Here is a 20,359-nt window from a genome sequence, read left to right as displayed (position 1 = left end):
TGAAACCATAAACACCATCAGGAAAGCGAAAATGTCCATGGCCCAAGGCATTTTCTCCTGCCCCTTTATAAATCCTCACTCCCCGCCCCACGCCTAGCCCCAGGTGACTGCTGATCTGCATTCTGTCGGTAGAGATTAGTTTCTGTTTTCCAGAGCTTTGGATAAATAGAGTCGAAATTTATATGTGTTCTAAAGACTACACATTTTTGTATTATTTCAGCAAGATTATGCAGACTGCCAAGTCAAGAATGGATAAGAAGAGCAGACGCTTTAGGCAGTGAATTATTAACTGAAGTGTAATAACTAATGCCTCTGGAAAGGGGCTCTCTCTGAAGTCGCTCTGTTCATTGCATCACAAAGCAGCAGAGCTACCCCCTCTCCCGTTCCCTCTTAGGTCCTTGTTTCCAGGCGACAGAGACCTAACTCAGGCTGTCTGGAGTGTGCGCGCGCGTACACAGGGTTTAATTGGTTCTGCCGCTGAAAGGCTCAGCAGCGGTCAGTTTCAGACGTTGATGCTCAAACGACCTGATTAGGACTTGCTTTTTCCTGATCACTTAGCCCTCGTCTCTTTCACCTCCCGTAACCAGCATTTCTGATGCTGTTGCTGTGAGGACATTTAAGAGCTCATAGCAGCTTTCATTGTATACAACCCCGCGCTGTTAACTGTAGCCACCGGGCTGCACACTCGTTCCCTGGAACGTTTTCATCTTGTAACTGGAAGCTTGTGCCCTTTGGCCAACATCTCGCCTCTTGCCCACCTTCCAGCCTTTTAGAGAACATTTATTGTGTTTATTTAAGCTCTTACCCAGTGAGTTTCAATCAACGTCTGCTGTTTCATTTGTCGTCTTTAGGTGCCATGTTCCTTCGCCCTGGGAATTCACGCTCCTGTTTTAAGCTGGTTTTGAGGAAGAGCCAGATTCCTCCACGGAAAGGGAAAGGACGAGCCCAGGGCAGACGGCTCTGGACGCCACAGAACCCCGCAGCCTATGACCTTTGGTACAGCTCTGCCAGGCACCTCCTGTGAGCAGGGGTCTCCTAGTTAGAATCCCTCATCCCGGGGAGCTTGAGGGGGGAGAGGTGAGTGCACAGATGCTGAGCATCAGCTGTCGTTCCTGTTCCCATCAGCTCCTCACACCAGCAGGGCTCCTGCGGTGTTTTATGTACCCTGCGCTGATGCTGCAGGTTTCTGTGCCCAAGAGGCTGCTCTGATCCACTTACCCGCCAGGCCTCAGAGAGGGCAGGGAACTTAGAGTCCTTTCTCTGCCCTCGCCCTCGTCTGCTCTGCCCTCCCTCTGCCTCCCCCAACACACCTGCGCTAGACAGCCTGCCTTCTCCCCAGGGGCATCTCACATCTTGGAGGCGTTGTTGATAGTTTTTTCAGATCCACAGTTGCATCTGCTTCTGCAGCTTTTCTAGGGTAGGTCTGGGTGGCGGGGAGTCAGCAAGGCGGTTAGTGCGCTGCCTTGACAGAGTCAGGAAAAGGCCCGGACACGCACATCTCATTTTACAGAGCCATCAGTGTACCTGAGTACCACTCCTCTCTGAGAAGGAGTGACGGGGAGGGCAGGACCAGGAAACAGGGTCAAGAAGCTGTGTTTTTTAAGGCAGAAAGCAATCTTAAATTTGAGCCCCCTATTTTCTCATCGAAGTAAACCCCAGTGAAATCTTCTTTTAGGTAATGACTCAGAGACTCTGACAGGGTTTAATAATAGCTCTTGATGATTCATGTGAATATTTGACTCTGAAGTTCCTTGTCTTTGCGGAAGGTTGGTGTGAAACTTTTGCGCCCAGGAAGTACGGGTGAAGGTCTAAGTACTCACTGCTTGGTGAAGCGGTTATGATAACAGCAATTAATAATTGCATTTCTCTGTGCTCTGCCAAAGCAGCTGGGCATTGTAGAAACACTTTATAATAAAGCCATAAATAGATAACTAGATAAAAACTTTAATTAAGCTGCTTAAAATAAAGTACCATTTCATTCCTTTTTTCTTTCCTTTTCTTTTTATCTCAGTGTCTACAAACTTTAAAAAATAGTGTTTGAGCTAATTGCTTCGGGAGATACCAAAGATTATTATCTGCAGCAATATGTTATTAGAAACAAAACTAAAGATTCCAAAATGCATTTTATAGCAATGCTTCAATGTGAGGCAAAAAACTCTCCTAATGAGAGAACCAAGAGCGTTCTCAGCCCGACAGTTTTAGGCCCACCTGCCACTAGCCTGCCACTCAGAGCACGTTGCTTAGTCACTGGGCCTCAGTTTCCTCATCTGTTAAATGAGGTTGCTGCAATAAGTCTCTTGGACAAAAGGACGACAGGACCTTTATGTTTCAGGTGAGGGAGAGGGTCCCCGTGCCCGGGAAATAGACAAACCACCAGTCTCTACTACTTCTCCACCCCAGGGATGAGGACGACAGGAAGCAGCCCAGAGCAACCTCCAACCTCAACTCCAGGAACCAGGCAAGATCCTCCACCACCTCCCAAATTAAATCACAACTACCTGCAGAACAACCATCGATGGAAAAGACCAGAACCTACCAGAAAAGACCTTCTGCAGCAAGACGCAAGGAAGGAACCCCAACGACACGGGGAGGAGGGGCAGACTCACGCGACACTCAAGGCATGTCCCCCCCAGGTGGGTGGCCCACCACTGGAGAAGAAGCACAGTGCACAGGTTCTTCCCCAGGAGTGAGAATTCTGGGTGCCACGTCGCACTCCCTGGCCCAGGGGTCCTGCCGTGGGAAGACCAGTCCCCAGAGCATGTGGCTTTGAAGGCCAGCAGGGTTTAATTTCAGGAGCCCCAGAGGCCTGAGGTTGATAGAGACTTCACTGTTAAAGGAAGCACACAAAATCCCACGCACCCTGGGACCAGGGCAAAGCAGGAATTTGACAGGAGCCTGGGCCAGACCTACCCGCTGGGCTTCCAGAGCCTCCCGCAGATGCAGGGAGTGGCCGCGGCTCCCGTGGGGGCACAGAGGCTGGCAGCAGCCTTACCGGGGAGCTCGCGCTGCCCTGTGTACCTGGACGCTGGTGCCAGGGGGCTCCCCCTGTCAATCATGAGCGCCAAATCAGCACCAACACCAGGCCCGGCTCACCAGCCTGTGGACACACGTGCTGGGAAACCTCAGGCTAAGCAACCCCAGTCACCAGCAGACAGGCTGCCTACAGACTTCCTGAGCTCACAGCCCCCTCTAGACACGGCCCTGCCCACCCTGGAACATTTTCAAGGAGACTTGGATTTGGACTCATGAGCTCAAAGGAGCTTTGCCATTTCCAGAGAGAACTGCAGCTCTCTGCACCCTGCTTTTCATATCTGTGGAATAAAAGTGTTGGATGAGATGATTTGTCTGGACATTGGCGGCCGTGAAATGCCACGTTCTCTGATCATCTCTGTGACTGGTGTGATCTGACAACAAATGACATCAACAAGATCCCGTTATTTGTTATGTTGAAAAAAAGTGATGATCTTGCCCGCAGTCATCTCTAAATTCAGGTTTGGACATAGGCAGGGTGTGCATTTTTTAGAAACTGGTGCTTGTTTCTTTAAAGCACTTGCCAAAATCACACTGTTGGTTATTGGAAGACTTGAGGGGAAGGCCCTCAGTCTCAGACCCCAAAGCCAGACTGCAGGCCATCTCTAACAGGACGAAAGAGGTGCCGAAAGGGGACAGGAAGGGCAGGCTGTGCTCCTGTGAAAGTCCTTTGGAGCTTGCTGACTGTTTCAGCTTCAGCCGCACTCAGAGGTGGGCTCCTGCTGCCCCCTCCCCCCCCCCGTTTTCCCCATGAAAGCGGCCAGGGCTCCTGCAGACGTGCCTTCTGAGCGACCACAGCACAGTTCTAGGACTATTCCCACTTCATCGGGAGGCTTTCCTTTGAAGGCACAGTGTGTGTTGCACACAGCTGTTTACATTTTGCTGAAATCTCAGGTGTGATTCCATGACATCTCAGTTTCTTTTTCCCAGGGGGATGGATGGCTCCCACATGTTAAGCCCAAGTCGGGGCTTCCCAAGGCTTTGCCCATCAGGGCGCTCCTAAACATGGTACTTGTACAGTAGATGGGCTACTTCAGGTCTTGAGGTGCCTGTCCGGGGACTCCAGCCTTAGGTACCCCGTCCCAGCTCAGCATCCCTGAGGACTGAGGGCATCACAAGGCCCACATGTTTTCTCTTACATTTTGTTATAAAAAGCATCAAACATAAATAAAAGTTAAAAGAATTGTATAGAGGATACCTACATACCCACCACCTAAATGCTACCACTAAGATTTTACTTTACTTGCTCTATTACATTGGTATTCATCTATCCACCCTTTACCCAGCCAGCATCCCATCATATTTTGCAATGTAATTTGAGGTAAGATGCAGGGGCCAGTGTACTTCACCCTAAACTTTTCAGCACACACAGTACTAGTAACTAGAAGTTCAATATTTTTTTTTAAGGTGAAGCTTATGTACTGTGAAATGCACTCATCCTTTTTTTAACCATTTTTTAAAATGGAAGTACACTTAATTTACAGTGTTGTGTTAGTTTCAGGTATACAGAAAAGAGATTCAGTTATACATATATGTTTGTACGCGTGTTCTTTTTCAGATTCTTTTCCATTATCGGTTATTACAAGATATTGAGTATATTCCCTGTCTGTAGAGTAGGTCCTTGTTGTTAATCTATTTTATACATAGTAGCGTGTATATGTAAATCCCAAACTCCTAATTTATCCCTCCCCGGTCCCCACTTTCCCCTGGGTAACCATAAGTTTGTTTTCTATGTTCCTCATGAAATGCATTAAGTGGCAAACTTGTACGCGTGTAACCCAAACCTCTATCAAGATAAAGAGCGTTGCATCACCCAGGAAGGCCCCTCCTGCACTGTCCACACCCACCACCCCACCTCACAGGTCGGTTTTGACCTCACAGGTCAGTTTTGGATATTCTAGAGTTTCATGTACAATATGTTGTCTCCCAGTCTGGCTTTCGCTCAGTGTGTCTGACATTCATCCGCGTGGTTGCACAGAATCAGGAATCCCCTTTCACCACCAAGTGCATTGCACTGTATGAATGTACCATGGTTTGTTTAACTGCTCCTCTGTTGGTGGACCCTGGGCTGCTCCGCTGTTCCGTTCTCTCTCATGATACCTACCCCTTCCGATCTGATCCACTTCACGCTCCAGCAGATCCATGCCTGGGAGATTGTGAGACAAGAGTGCTCTGGTGTATCAAGCCAGGTTTGCTCGCTGGCGTGTGCTGGGGTTCCTCCAGGGCAGTTTGCACACTGGTGAGCCGTGCATGGGACACAGATGGTGGCCTTGTGATGCCCTCAGTCCTCAGGGATGCTGAGCTGGGACGGGGTACCTAAGGCTGGAGTCCCCGGACAGGCACCTCAAGACCTGAAGTAGCCCATCTACTGTACAAGTACCATGTTTAGGAGCGCCCTGATGGGCAAAGCCTTGGGAAGCCCCGACTTGGGCTTAACATGTGGGAGCCATCCATCCCCCTGGGAAAAAGAAACTGAGATGTCATGGAATCACACCTGAGATTTCAGCAAAATGTAAACAGCTGTGTGCAACACACACTGTGCCTTCAAAGGAAAGCCTCCCGATGAAGTGGGAATAGTCCTAGAACTGTGCTGTGGTCGCTCAGAAGGCACGTCTGCAGGAGCCCTGGCCGCTTTCATGGGGAAAACGGGGGGGGGGAGGGGGCAGCAGGAGCCCACCTCTGAGTGCGGCTGAAGCTGAAACAGTCAGCAAGCTCCAAAGGACTTTCACAGGAGCACAGCCTGCCCTTCCTGTCCCCTTTCGGCACCTCTTTCGTCCTGTTAGAGATGGCCTGCAGTCTGGCTTTGGGGTCTGAGACTGAGGGCCTCCCCCTCAAGTCTTCCAATAACCAACAGTGTGATTTTGGCAAGTGCTTTAAAGAAACAAGCACCAGTTTCTAAAAAATGCACACCCTGCCTATGTCCAAACCTGAATTTAGAGATGACTGCGGGCAAGATCATCACTTTTTTTCAACATAACAAATAACGGGATCTTGTTGATGTCATTTGTTGTCAGATCACACCAGTCACAGAGATGATCAGAGAACGTGGCATTTCACGGCCGCCAATGTCCAGACAAATCATCTCATCCAACACTTTTATTCCACAGATATGAAAAGCAGGGTGCAGAGAGCTGCAGTTCTCTCTGGAAATGGCAAAGCTCCTTTGAGCTCATGAGTCCAAATCCAAGTCTCCTTGAAAATGTTCCAGGGTGGGCAGGGCCGTGTCTAGAGGGGGCTGTGAGCTCAGGAAGTCTGTAGGCAGCCTGTCTGCTGGTGACTGGGGTTGCTTAGCCTGAGGTTTCCCAGCACGTGTGTCCACAGGCTGGTGAGCCGGGCCTGGTGTTGGTGCTGATTTGGCGCTCATGATTGACAGGGGGAGCCCCCTGGCACCAGCGTCCAGGTACACAGGGCAGCGCGAGCTCCCCGGTAAGGCTGCTGCCAGCCTCTGTGCCCCCACGGGAGCCGCGGCCACTCCCTGCATCTGCGGGAGGCTCTGGAAGCCCAGCGGGTAGGTCTGGCCCAGGCTCCTGTCAAATTCCTGCTTTGCCCTGGTCCCAGGGTGCGTGGGATTTTGTGTGCTTCCTTTAACAGTGAAGTCTCTATCAACCTCAGGCCTCTGGGGCTCCTGAAATTAAACCCTGCTGGCCTTCAAAGCCACATGCTCTGGGGACTGGTCTTCCCACGGCAGGACCCCTGGGCCAGGGAGTGCGACGTGGCGCCCAGAATTCTCACTCCTGGGGAAGAACCTGTGCACTGTGCTTCTTCTCCAGTGGTGGGCCACCCACCTGGGGGGGACATGCCTTGAGTGTCGCGTGAGTCTGCCCCTCCTCCCCGTGTCGTTGGGGTTCCTTCCTTGCGTCTTGCTGCAGAAGGTCTTTTCTGGTAGGTTCTGGTCTTTTCCATCGATGGTTGTTCTGCAGGTAGTTGTGATTTTGGTGGGCCCGTGAGAGGAGGAGAGCTCAGGTGGTTTCTACTCTGCCATCTTGGCTGCTCTCTCCTGAATTATGTTGCAAATAATTTGGGAGGTGGTGGAGGATCTTGCCTGGTTCCTGGAGTTGAGGTTGGAGGTTGCTCTGGGCTGCTTCCTGTCGTCCTCATCCCTGGGGTGGAGAAGTAGTAGAGACTGGTGGTTTGTCTATTTCCCGGGCACGGGGACCCTCTCCCTCACCTGAAACATAAAGGTCCTGTAGTCCTTTCGTGTTCAAATTTCTTTCAGTGCCTGGATAGGTGTCTGGAACCATCGTGCAGGGAAGGGTCAAGGAGGGCGTTAGCCTCCTGCTCCCCCCTCGCATTTGACAGTGAGGCTCTCTAAGCTGCTGCCAGTGCCTGTGGCAACAATGCCCTGATGGAGGGGTGGAGAAACAGCATTTTCCCCTAATGAATGGTATGAGAGTTGGGGCAGGTGATGCAGTGCTGCTCCCAGGGAGGAAGTAATCTCTAACATCTCCAACTGGATGATGGCTCCTCTTGGGGAAGGCAAGAAAGGAGGACCAGAGCTGGGCTTCACCGGGGAGATGGTAGAGTGCCCTCCAGAGCCCTGCTCCATCAGCCAGCCTTGGACACCTGCTGCTGCCTTGGGGGTGGGGGGGGGCAGCTCTGTCTCCCAGCTGTGGTGTGCCACCAGCCCCAGCCAGGAGGAGCTTGAAATGCCTACAGCATAGGTTTTATCACCCCCATTTTAGAGGTGAAGTAACGGATACCCAAATGGTGAAGAGATTGGCTCAAGTTACACCACTGGTAATAGGTGGAAGAGCTAAGGCTCCAACTCCAGGGCTCTCGGGTCTGTAATTCAGCATGGTGGTCTGGAAAGTTCTTCCAGTTTAGTATTTACAAGGCCTTGGACAAGGCAACTGAGGTTATAGTAGAGATGATATGACGTCATATACGTGGAAGTGTCTACCACACGGCTAGCAATAACAGGAACTCAGTAAATGTGCTGGTGTGGCAGGGTGGGAGTGGGGGAGGTAAAAACAAGAATAGCACTGGGTCTTGGCCCTGAGGAAGTTCATTGTTATGAGCAGTTAGGCTCATGACCTAGTTTTGAATCATGGCTCACTGTGAAGCTGTGTTGCTTTGGAAAAGTTATTCTCTCTGTGCCTCGGTTTCCTCATCTGTAAAATGGGCGTAATTGTAGTATATATTTCCAAAGGTTATTGTGGAGTTTAAATGAATGAATCCATATAAATGTTTTGGCCAGTGCCTGATCACAGAAGGCCTGTGATCCATGGTAGTTTTATGTACTATTATATAAATATGTAAAAATGTAAATAAAAGATTTAGGGAACAGACAACAAAAACAATGGAAGGAATGGCACAAGAGGAAAATGGAAATGTTTGGAGACACCTGCAGGTACAATTTGTGACCAGATGGCAAATGATCTCGATCTCAGTTGATCACGAAACAGTCCAGAGGATGATGCCAAACCTTTCTTTTAAAAAAAGTGCCATCTACGTGTACTGTGGTTCACCCTGGGCATCTTCTGCAAGGTCAAGGCCTCTAGTCTTTGGTACAGAGCATTGTATTCTTTTCCCATTGCTGCTGTAACAATTAGTGGGCATTTAGTGGCTCTAAGCAACACATATTTTCTGTTTTATAGTTCTGGAGGTCAGAAGTCTAAAATCAAGGCTGCATTCCTTCTGGAGGCTTCAGAGGAGACTCTGTTTCCTCCCATTTACCAGCTCCTAAAGTTGACCTCATTCTTTGACTCCACGGTCCCTCCCTTCATCTTCAAAGTCAGACATGTAGCCTCTTCTCTCCTCTCTGACCTCCCACCAGCCTCTTATAAAGATCCTGGTGATTATACCAGGCCCACCAGGATAATCCAAGATAATCTCTCCATCTCAAGGTCCTTAACTTAATCACATCTGCCATACAAGGTAACATATTCACAGGTTCTGGGGATTAGGATGTGAACATCTTTCAGAGGCCATTCTTCAGGCCTGTCACAAGCATCTCCAAGCCGAACACATCTTTCCTCTGCTTAATATGGGCGGCCTTGCTGAGAATAACTTGCAGGATCTATTATGCAAATTCTTCACCCCACCATGTGTGACAAGCAGAAAAAAGAGCCAATGGTGAGGGAAGAAAGGACCCTGTCCTAATACTCGTGCATATGATACATGCTGTGGGAGTTCTGGTGAGGGCAGTAAAGGCCGTCTCTCTTTTTTTTTTAAGAAAGAGTTTTACTATTCATCTTTATCTTGCATATCACTGTTCACAGGGAGCTGACATCGCTGCACGCATGTGGGAGAAGCAAGGAATGCCAGACAATTCCTTTGCTCATGTGCCAAGCTCACTGGACATCAATTACAAAACCCAGATTCAAAGACTGGAGTTTCAGGACTTCCCTGGCGGTCCAGTGGTTAAGACTGTGCGCTTCCAGACATATAAACGCTAATTTGTATAAAATAGATAAGTAATAAAAAAATTATTAAAAAAAAAGAAAAGACTGTGTTTCCGCTGCAGGAGGCATGCATTGGATCCCTGGTCAGGGAACTAAGATCCTGTATCTCGTGTGGTATGGCAAAAAAACAAACAAAGATTGGAGTTTCAAGGATGCAAAGGTAGATGTGGGGATTACCAACATTGCTCCTCCTCGTGGATGCTGACTAAAACACTCAAACTGCTAAAACCCAGGATTGAACCAGGGACCTTTAGATCTTTAGTCTAACACTCTCCCTACTGAGCTATTTCGGCTGCTTAGGCATAAGCTGCCCTGACACTTATTTTTCAAAACTGAGATTGTCTTCAACCCATTGTTAGAATGTTTCAGACTCCGCAAGAGTTGCTGTCTAATTGTCCAATATATTTACCGACCCCAAAAGTTTAGAATGTCTTCATGTACGGTGCTTGCATGCAATTCCTGGCAGTGTGGGATGGTAGGAGGAGGAGAGAGACAGAAGAGAAGTGATAGGGATTCATTGAAAACCCTCTCTGCTCCTCCGACACAGCTCAGAACATTACAGAAAATTTTTTTTTAAATTTCTTTGAGTCCCTTATTTTTTCTCTTCTTTTTGTTTATTCTTGCCTAATCTTCAAAGATGCTGCGAAATGGATTAATTTTTGTTAATGTGGAAGCAGCTTTCTGTTTCCTGGTGATGATCTCTGATGAGTGAGCTGGTTCCTTTCCTTTATGCTCTTCCATCTACTCTATCATAGTCTTTTGGCCCAGGTTAGAAGGTTCTGGAGAGAGGACTAACCTGGCTGAGAAGAAACTAAGAGCGGGAATGGTAACAATTTGGGTTTAGAATTCACTATTCTTGTGCACAGCCATTCACCAAAAAAAGTCTAATTTAAAAATTGTAGAAATAGTAGAGTTAACAGAATAAACTTTCTGACAAAAGAAAATAGTTTTGCCAAAGAATACAGAAAATAGGTATATTTCCTAACATATCCAAAAAAGAGGTAACTGTCACTGGGGGTGTAGCTCAGTGGTAGAGCGCATGCTTTGCAGGTATGAGGTCCTGGGTTCCATCCCCAGCACCTCCATGAGCATTTTTTCTTTTTTATGGTCTCCAATCTATTTCATACTCGTACTTTCCTGCAGTCTCGCGGAATCTGCTTTCTTACTTTTCCACTTTTGCTACCTTTCTCCCCCTGCTCACATGGAAAGTAAACATGACTGCTGTAGCAGCAGAAGCAAGAAACAGGAGAAGAAGGGAAAAACAAAACCAGAAAAACAGGCTTACACCACATCTGCAAATGTCACCAATTTAACCAGGTTTTCACCTGGACTACCAGTTTACAAAACTACTTAAGAGAAGGAAAATCAAAGTAAGACAGGGGGAAAAAAAGCAAAGAAAAAGAAATAAACCCATGTGCAATTTCTTTAGCCAGAATAACTAATCCTAAAGACACTAGCCATGGGAAAAATTGGGGTGATGTGAGCAGGATTCCAACTGTCCCTGGAAAAACACGTCGGACTGCACATTGAACAATTTAGACACACAGCTATTCATGAACCTTTATCACATACCTGGAACAGAACACATGGATATGAACAAGGGCTTCTGTTTCTCCAGTGAGAGCATGGAAAACGACAAAATAAGGAAAGCCCCACCACCAGCCTGCTTTGGTTTTGGAGGCAAGGTCACGCTCAACCCCCGCCACAGAGAACACTGGGCTTCCAGATAAATTCAAGTCACCGAGAGGCCTTGGCTTCTAAAAAGAAGCATCTCCTTGTCTCCTTCCCATCCTTTCCACTGAATTCTCAAGAAGTTGAGAAACAGATGCTCAGCAGCAAGTGGGTAACGTGGAGGCAGGAAACAGTCCCTTTCAATCAACCAGACCCCAGGGGCAGTATTTCTGCTCAAAGGTTGTCCTTTGGGGACTGGTGGAATTGACGCTGTTTCCTTTTACAGAGGGCTTAAGAGATCTGCAATTTCTGAAGAGGGAATCACTTTACCTGGAAGCTGATGGCAGAAAATGGGACTTTTATTGGTCTTCTTCTAAGGAAATTTTAGGACCATAATAATAACTAGTATAAATCAAAAAAGAATGAGACCAGGAGCAATCTCATTTCTTTGTTTTTTCACAAATACTAACAATAACCTCCTTTCCTACTAGTCTTTTTTTTTGGCTGTGCTACACAACATCTTAGTTTTCAGACCAGGGATTAAACCCTCGTCTCCTGCAGTGGAAGTGCAGAGTCTTAACCACTGGACCACCAGGGACGTCCCAGTATCTACAAGTCTCAATGCATAACTTTAAGTTCTCACCCTACCCACTCTTCAGACGTCTTCTACTCCTAGCCACATAAATGTCCAAACTTGAGATTCAGAGATATCCACAAAATTCCAGATTCAGGTTATAATGTGTATAGGCAGACTTCCTCAAGACATCTTATAGGCATTTAAAGTATGTCATATCCAAACCCAAACTCAATGTTTCCCCTTTATTGAAGGGCAGTCTTTTTTATTGGAACTAAAAATTTTGAAATATCTTGAGAAAGAAGCAGGTCCAACATAAATTTTATTTACCCATGAAGACAATTTTATAGAGCTTGCTATATGCCAGGCACTGCTCGAAGCACTTCATATATAGTCATGTAATCCGCTAACAACCCCAGGAAGTACCATTCTATTATCATGACCCCCATTCTATAGATGAGGAGACTGAGACACAATCAAGGGGAAGAGATGAGCCCAAGGTCACACAGCTAGTTGTGGTGGCTCCCCGTAAAGTGGTATCAAATGACTGGGAACAGCAGAACCCCTAGTTCTAGTGACCTTGTGCACTCACCACCCAGGACTTTTTGTGTCCTTGAACCCAGAGTTCTCAGAGTGTCCCATCAGGGTGGCTTTTTGTGTAGATGGTATAGCAGGAACATGGGGAGTAGTTCTCACCTACTGGAATGTCTTTATCTCAACTCTGAAAAGAATAAGGACCCCAGGAAAGAAAGGAGGAGGCACTTTTAGAATCCCGAGAGCTAGGACAGATCTTAGAGATCATCCTGACTGTCAAGGTTTCCCAGATTTCCCACCCTGGGGCGAAGCAAAGTAGCTGCGCTACCCTGGGGGTCCAAGTGTTTTGCCTGGATCTTCCGCCTCAAGCAAGAAACCATCTTTCAAGACTCAAATTCTAGCTTAAAAATTCATGAAGTATATTTTTTTAAATTTTCCTATCCTTTTTTTAAAAAATTGAAGTATAGTTGATTTACAGTGTTGTGTTAGTGTACAGCAAACTGAATCAGTTCTCTCTCTCTGTCTCTCTCTCTCTGTCTATATATATATACATATGTATATCTATTCTCTTTCAGATTCTTTTCCCTTATAGGTTATTACAAAATATTGAGTAGAGTTCCCTGTGCTAGACAGTAGGTCCTTGTTGATCATCTATTTTATATATAGTGGTATGTAGATGTTAATCCCAAACTCCTAATTTATCCCTCCCCCATGAAGTATTTTACATTCTAACCCTGCAATGTTTCTCTACCAATGAATTGTTTTTCTAAAAATAAGTCTTTCAATAAAGCTATCAGAAGATTGAGAAAAAGAATTATTTTTCATCAGTTCCTCGCTCTCCCAGCCTTTCCCTAACTTAGGTAGCATTTGCAGTCTGCGACTTATCTCTGTTTTGGTCTTCCCAGCATATGAAGTGCCTTAGATCTGAGGGGAGCCCTCCTATCCCAGAGCCCCCTCCCTGACAGAGCCTGAGTCAGCGGGCCAGGGGGCTCGCTAGCCCAGGCTCCCTCCAGCCAGGGCTCCGGCCCGGACTCGGGATCAAGGTGGTGCCAACCTGATGCACTTGACAGGACTTGCACTCGGGAATCGAAGGGAAGCAGTGACCCCAACAACACGTGCTGGCCTAGGAACACTAGTGAGGCATCACCTGGGGGTCTGCCCTCTGGGCTTGAAACCTAGTCCTCCAGGCAGCTCAACATTTTTGTGAGTCCACAAGTATCCAATTAGTAAATTCTTTAGCCAGAGTCTCCTATCACTTGCGACTAAACCCTTGGCAATATTTATATTTGCAAATACTTATCAAACACCATGTGCCAGGAATTGGTCTAAGAGCTTCCCATGTACAGACTCACTTCATCCTCAGAGTAACCCCATGAGGCAGGTGCTATAATTATGCCCCTTTTACTAGCACGGAGACCGAGGTGTAGTAGAGAAAGTAGTTTGAGGCTAATTTGCCCGAAATTATTATTATTTTTCTATTTATTTATTTATTTATTTATTTATTTGGCTGTGCCAGGTCTTAGTTGTGGCACACGGGATATTCATTGCCATGTGAGGGATCTTCGTTTAGGCATGTGGAATCTTTAGTTGTGGCACACAGGCTTTTAGTTGCAGCATACAGGCTTTTAGTTGTGGCATACATGCAGGATCTAGCTCCCTGACCAGGGACTGAAACCTGGCCCCCTGCATTGGGAGCATAGAGTCTTAGCCACTGGACCACGAGCAAGTCCCCTAAAAAAAAATTATTTATTTACTTATTTACTTATTTGGCATTTGCCCCCAATTATAAGCAATGAAGTAGCAAGGCTAGGATTTGAACCAAGCTGTCTGGATCTACATCTGAGCTCTTAATCACCATGCATACTGCTTCTCTACAGGTGTTTAATTTTATTTATTTATTTATTTTACTTGCTACATAATAACTGTTCATCACAGAACCATCCAAACACTATAAAAGAGTAGAAAAAGAAAATAAACAACTGTACTGCTTATAGCAAACCATTGTCCATAGCTACACTAGCTGCTTAAATGCAATTAAATGAAGTAAGTTAAAGATTTGGTTCCTCAGTCACACCACCCACACTTCCCGTGCATCTCCTGGCTGCTGGTTCCGTCGGCACGGCTTGAATAGGGCATGTTTCCATCATCGTAGCAAGTTCTGATCGGCAGCCCTGAGTAATCTGGTCTTTTTTCCATAGTTCTCTGGGACAGTGAACAAATACATGTAACTTTATATAAATGGAGTCTGTCGCGTGCTGTTTTTATTGTGGGACTCTCATTATTCCCTCCTGCCTAAGGCTTGTGTTTTCTTGCTTTGAGCCGCCCCTCTCTTGTTGGGATGAGCTGGGTGTGTGGGGGCCTTTCTGGGCCTTGCCCTCAGCTCTTACCTTCATGGAAATTTCACATCACACGTAAAAAGGCCTGTAGTTGGTAAACACTTGCTTTTTTCCATGAATAAAATATCATGGAAATACTTCCAAGTCAGCCAATCCAGGTCTAACTTGTTCTCGCTAGTGGCCTTGTGGAATTCCACAGTTCAGATATAATGACATTTTGAGGTGCCTTCAGCCTCTTTCCCAGGAATAGGGTGATGGGATTGAAAGGCATGTTTATGTTTAATTTAATAGATATTACCAGATTCTAGCCCAAAGGCGAGACTGAGCCCCCTTTTCTCCAGCAAAGAGTGAGTATATTCTGCCTTCTCCCTTCCCTTTCTGTCTCCCCACAGCCCCTAGACATTCCGTGTCCTGGTCCAGCATTAGGTACTATCACACCTCTGGATTTTTTCAGAATTATGATTGAAAAGTGGTGTCTCTCTACAGTGACAAACTGACCCCGGTGAGAGCAGCTGGTGAGAGCAGTTGCCCAAGCTACAAGCAATGAAGGATTGCAAACAACGTCAGTTTGCTTTTATCCATCACCACATGCAGGCCATTTTAACACTGTTAGTGATAACGTACTCCTCCCCTCAAAAATCTTGTTGCTGTTGATGGGAATGTAAATTGGTGCAGCCAGTATGCAAAACAGTATGGAGGTTCCGCAGAAATCTAAAACTAGAGTTGCCATATGATCCAGCAACCCCACTCCTGGGCATATATCAGAGAAAACTCTAATTTGAAAAGACACATGCACCACTATGTTCATAGCAGCACTATTTACAATAGCCAGGACATGAAAGCAACCTAAATGCCCATTGACAGATGAATGGATAAAGAAAATGTGGCACATATATACAATGGAATATTACTCAGCCATAAAAAGGAATGAAATAATGCCATTTGCAGCAACATGGATGGACCTAGAGATTATCATACTAAGTGAAGTAAGTGAGAAAGAGAAAAATACCGCATGATATCACTTATTTGTGAAATGTAAAATATGACGCAGATGAACATATCTACAAAACAGAAATAGAGCCACAGACATAGAGAACAGACTTGTGGTTGCCAAGGAGGGAGGAGGAGTGGGGAGGGATGGACTGGGAGTTTGGGATTAGCAGATGCAAACTAGTATATATAGGATGGATAAACAAAAAGTCCTACTGTATAGCACAGGGAACGATATTCAATATCCTGTGATAAACCATAATGGAAAAGAATATGAAAAAGAATGTATATATTGTAGATATAGATATTCTACAACATTGTAAATCAACTATACTTCAATAAAGTAAATTTTTAAAAAAAATCTGATTGAACTTGGTGTACCCCCCAAAAAATAATAAATAAATAAATAAAATTAAAAAAAAAAATCTGCTGTTGGCCTACATTCTAAGCTACTGCCGTGGGTACTACTAAGTTGTTGGTTTTTTAAATTAATTAATTAATTAATTAATTAATTTATTTATTGGCTGCGTTGGGTCCTCATTGCTGTGTGCAGGCTTTCTCTAGTTGTGGTGGATGAGGGCTTCTCTTGTTGCGGAGCATGGGCTCTATGCATGTGGGTTTCAGTAGTTGTGGCACACGGGCTCAATAGCTGTGGCTTGCGGGCTCTAGAGCACAGGTTCAGAATAGTTGTGGTGCACAGGCCTAGCTGCTCTGCGGCATGTGGGATCTTCCTGGACCAGGGCTGGAACCCGTGTCCCCTGCATTGGCAGGTGGATTCTTAACCACTGCACCACCAGGGAAGCCCTTGAATTTTAATAATATGTGTAAGTGTCAAGTCCCAGGTACACAACTGGCGTCAAATGCACACGAACTCAGCCGCACGTATTTGTTCAAACGTGAATTATGATGGTTCTCAATAATTCTAGCTCACTTCAGGTATGTCTTGTGTCTCCAACCAATGGTACCACACACTCCTGTGCTTACACAGGAGATTCGGGATAAACCAGGAGAGCTGGGTGTAATCTTTCTCTTTGGAGACTAAATGTACGTAAAACTTTTTCAAATAGAATCGGCCTTGAATCACATGTTCTGAAGCACCAAGTTTTAACACTGTCCCTTGAAGGTCAGTGCACGGAAACTGTGGAGAAAGCCAGGAACAATGCAACAACTACGAAAAAGTCAGGATATAGGCAATTTCACGGAAAATAGAGTCAAAGTTTGAAGAAGAATGCTAGGAAACATGGCACAAAGTGAGGGTCTTCTATGGCCGGAAGAAATCAAAAGGACAGTCTTTGAACAGCTGGCTCATTTTCACCAGGAACAGGACACTCATTCTAAAGCAACGGATCAGGTAATGTCGGCGTTTACTGTTCAGTCATTTTCTCTGAATTCAGTATAAGAGGAAAACCTTCAGGGATTTTACTAAATGTAATAGAAATTTATGATGACTCTTCTGCTGAAACATTTTGGTGGGAATGTTTCGGCTACAGAGACATATGCAGACCACTGAGAACAATCCTGAAGAAACAAAGGTATGGAAGATGCTGCAATTTCTGAAATTCTTTGTAAATTGAGGCTTTTAAAGAATCAGTCGAGTTTATGTTTGAGACGTTTCTTAATTATTTGAATAACTTACTCGGGGTGAAAGAAGACTTTCAGAATTAAAATTAATAAAAACTGTCTTCCATGAATTATAAGTGAAGAGATAGGTGGACAAATCTGCCTATTCTGTCTATTTAACATGAATATGCAAATTTTGACCAAATCATTGACATTTGCGAAAGTTAAGGCTCAAACACAAGAACTGTAAAGCTATTTCATCACTGAGATGGAGTAGGTAATTTTTTCTTTTTCAAAAATTGCATTGATATAATTTTAAAATATCAATCATCTTTTATCCTTTGTAATGTAGTTTTTATTTCATTTAAAAACTTATTTACTGACAATTATGCACATGCAGTTCAATAATAGAAACATTTACTGCCCGCATTTCCCTTCTGATCTCTATTCTCATCAGTTTCATTTCATAATTATTACTGAAGATCCTTTTGCAGTAGAGAGGAGGGTAGGATGCTACAAAATGATTCAAAAGATACAAAATATTTTCAAGTGGATAGAATCAGCCTTGAATAATATCCTGAAACGCTAAGCTTCATAATTTTTCCTCGAAGGTTGGTGCACAGAAATCGTGAGGCCACTGGGCACTTGCTGGCGTGATTAGCTCTGGAGTGACCGCAGAGGCCAAGCAGGAGAGGCGCAGCCACCCAAGCAGCCGCAACTGATGGAATGAGCCGCGTGCGGCTTCACCACACCACCTCGGGTCCTGGGATCCACATGGCTTGTCTTTCAAATAGGCCCTTTCTTTCACATGCATTTCCCTGACTGCAGAGAAGCTGAGCAGTTTTTCATGTTTACTGGACATCTGACAACCTTCTTCTAAAATTCTTCATCCGTATCCTCTCTGGAATGGTGATACTCAAGCTGTTTGCGTCAGAGACCTCTTTGAGAATATGATGAAGCTTATGCATCCTTTTCTGAGAAAAATACACATGTTAACCTGTGCAGACCTTTGCATCCAACTTCAGGAGGCCCAGAAATCTCCTCTTCCTCATTTTACAGGTAGAGGAACTCAGGCTCAAGATCTCAGACTAATTTAGAGCAAGTTCCTTGCCCTCTGCGGCTCGGTTTTCTCACCTGCCGAATGGGAACACTCCCACTTAACCTCGCAGGATTAATATAAGAATCGGATGATCTAATGTCTAAACGTATTAGTCTGGATGTTCAAAAATTACTGCAGGGGTTGACCTTGTTTTTCTTTTCTTTTTTTACCTTCAGAGTTCCCTTCCCCTTTAGTATGAATTAGTTCCAAAGTTTAAAGAGGGAGCACTGTCCTAATCCTATCACTCCCTGGCCGTGAAAAATCCCAATAATAAGTGAGAACTTTTTTGCACTCTTAGCCAGGGACTAAGGGTAGAATTGTGTTGCTTTTGCCTCCAAACTGTTTCACATTTTTCTGTTTCTCTCCTTCACCACCTTCGAGACGGTGAAAGCTGGATCAAGAGTTCAGTTTTGGAGTTCAAGGTATAAATTTGAGAGTCACTAGCTAGTAAATGGGGTTTAAAATCATGAAATTAGATGAGACCACACTGGGGAAGGGATGGTTTTAGAGTCGCAGAGAACTGAGTTTGAATCTTGTTTTCACCACTTAGGAACTTGGGCCAATTACTCAAGCCACTTGGTGCCTCAGTGTCCTCATCTGTAAAATGGGGTCATAATTGCATAGAGTTCTCAGGAAGAATTAAAGTGAGGTAATGCAGGTAAAGGATATGGACTGTAAGTAATAAAATGGAGTCACTTATGTCAAGGGGATCGACACTGCAGCCAGGAGGGCAGTAGGGAGGGGAACTTAACACACATCTACCCAGATATAACATAAACTTTCGATCCACAGGCCACCTGGAACTCATTGTCTTTACTTCCTAGAAACTGCAGCTCAGCAACCAATCAGCAGCTGACGTGCAGGTAACTGAACATCTGCCAGCACGCATTGTAGTTCCGTAGAAGGCACGTAACGTCTCTGAATGTCTCTGTCTCTTGTCTTTACAAAACCCTGCCATTCCCTCTTTCCCTTGGAGCACATGTGAGTTGCTACTGGAACTGGTGCATCTCCCAAACTGCAATTCTTAAGACCCTAAAAAAGCTCTTGCTTGCAGCCTTCCGTGGGACTCTTTGGTAGACAAGGACTCGCATAGCACCTGGCCCATAGTCCAGCTCTCGGTGAACAGAGGCTGTGCTATTACTGCAGATGAGGACACTAATTCAGCGAAGTCGGTGGCTTGTTCTAAGTTACCCATGAATACATGGGAAATCCTCGACTCAGAGAATGGGCTTATCCCTTCTCACAGCAGTCCTGTCCCTCTGGATCCTGGCTTGCTGTCCACAGCTCAGATGTCCAGGCACTGGGATTCCGGGGCCTGTCTCCAAGTCCTTGTCCACAGCAGCTGCAGGGCACATGCTGGTGGGCTCCGTCTGTGCCGTGATGTTGGGTTAAAGAGCTCTCGTCCCCACTTTTAGGGGCAAGAATCCATGTGTAGCTGCTGATTTTCATACCAGAAGCCAAAATTGGGAGGCAGGGCTCCCATTCTCACAGGTGCTACTTTCTTCGGATTGTGGCTCAAAGGCTGTCCTTGAAGTCACCATACGCTGAGGGAACCAGAGTGAAAATTGCATTCCGCCAGGAGGCAGACGACCCAGATTCCATTCCATTCAGCAGGTTCCTATGGTCATGATCTGGTCCCTGGGGTCTTTCTTCTTTCCATCCGTAGAACAGTCATATTCACATAGAGTAGATGTTTGGCCTTTTAGGAATGAAAGCTTTTATTATTATTTCTGGCTGTGTTGGGTCTTCATTGCTGCGTGCGGGCTTTCTCTAGTTATTGTAGCACGTGGGGCTTCTCATTGCAGTGGCTTCTCCTGCTGTGGAGCATGGCTCTAGGCATGTGGGCTTCAGTAGTTGCAGCACGTGGCCTCAGTCGTTGTGGCACTTGAGCCCTAGAGCACTTGGGCTTCAGTAGTTGTGGCGTATGGGCTCAGTAGTTGTGGCAATGGGGCTTAGTTACTCTGCAGCATGTGGGATCTTCCCCAACCAGGGATCGAACCTGTGTCCCCTGCATTGGTAGGTGGATTCTTAACCACTGCAGCATCAGGGAAGTCCCAGGTATGAAGCTTTAATGAAAAGATAGCCTCTGGAGTTTTAGGAACAATCCACAAGTTTTGTGGAGAAGCAAGAATGTGGGTGATTGTGGGTGAGATCACTGTGG

General features: G+C 45.8%; 2 non-coding genes and 1 pseudogene across 2 annotated transcripts; 2 read left to right on the top strand and 1 right to left on the bottom strand.

The window, feature by feature from the left end:
- The window catches only part of LOC130854936 (elongation factor 1-alpha 1-like), a 74,387-nt pseudogene that overhangs the window by 10,705 nt on the left and 43,323 nt on the right, over positions 1 to 20,359 (top strand).
- TRNAF-AAA (transfer RNA phenylalanine (anticodon AAA)) lies at positions 9,655 to 9,727 on the bottom strand. Its single transcript has one exon. It is a non-coding gene; the product is annotated as a tRNA-Phe (tRNA).
- TRNAA-UGC (transfer RNA alanine (anticodon UGC)) lies at positions 10,448 to 10,519 on the top strand. Its single transcript has one exon. It is a non-coding gene; the product is annotated as a tRNA-Ala (tRNA).

Source organism: Hippopotamus amphibius, chromosome 6 (genome assembly GCF_030028045.1).
Source record: "Hippopotamus amphibius kiboko isolate mHipAmp2 chromosome 6, mHipAmp2.hap2, whole genome shotgun sequence".
NCBI lineage: Eukaryota > Metazoa > Chordata > Mammalia > Artiodactyla > Hippopotamidae > Hippopotamus > Hippopotamus amphibius.
Note: the sequence above shows the minus strand (reverse complement) of the source record. Positions and strands in the feature narration are given on the sequence as shown.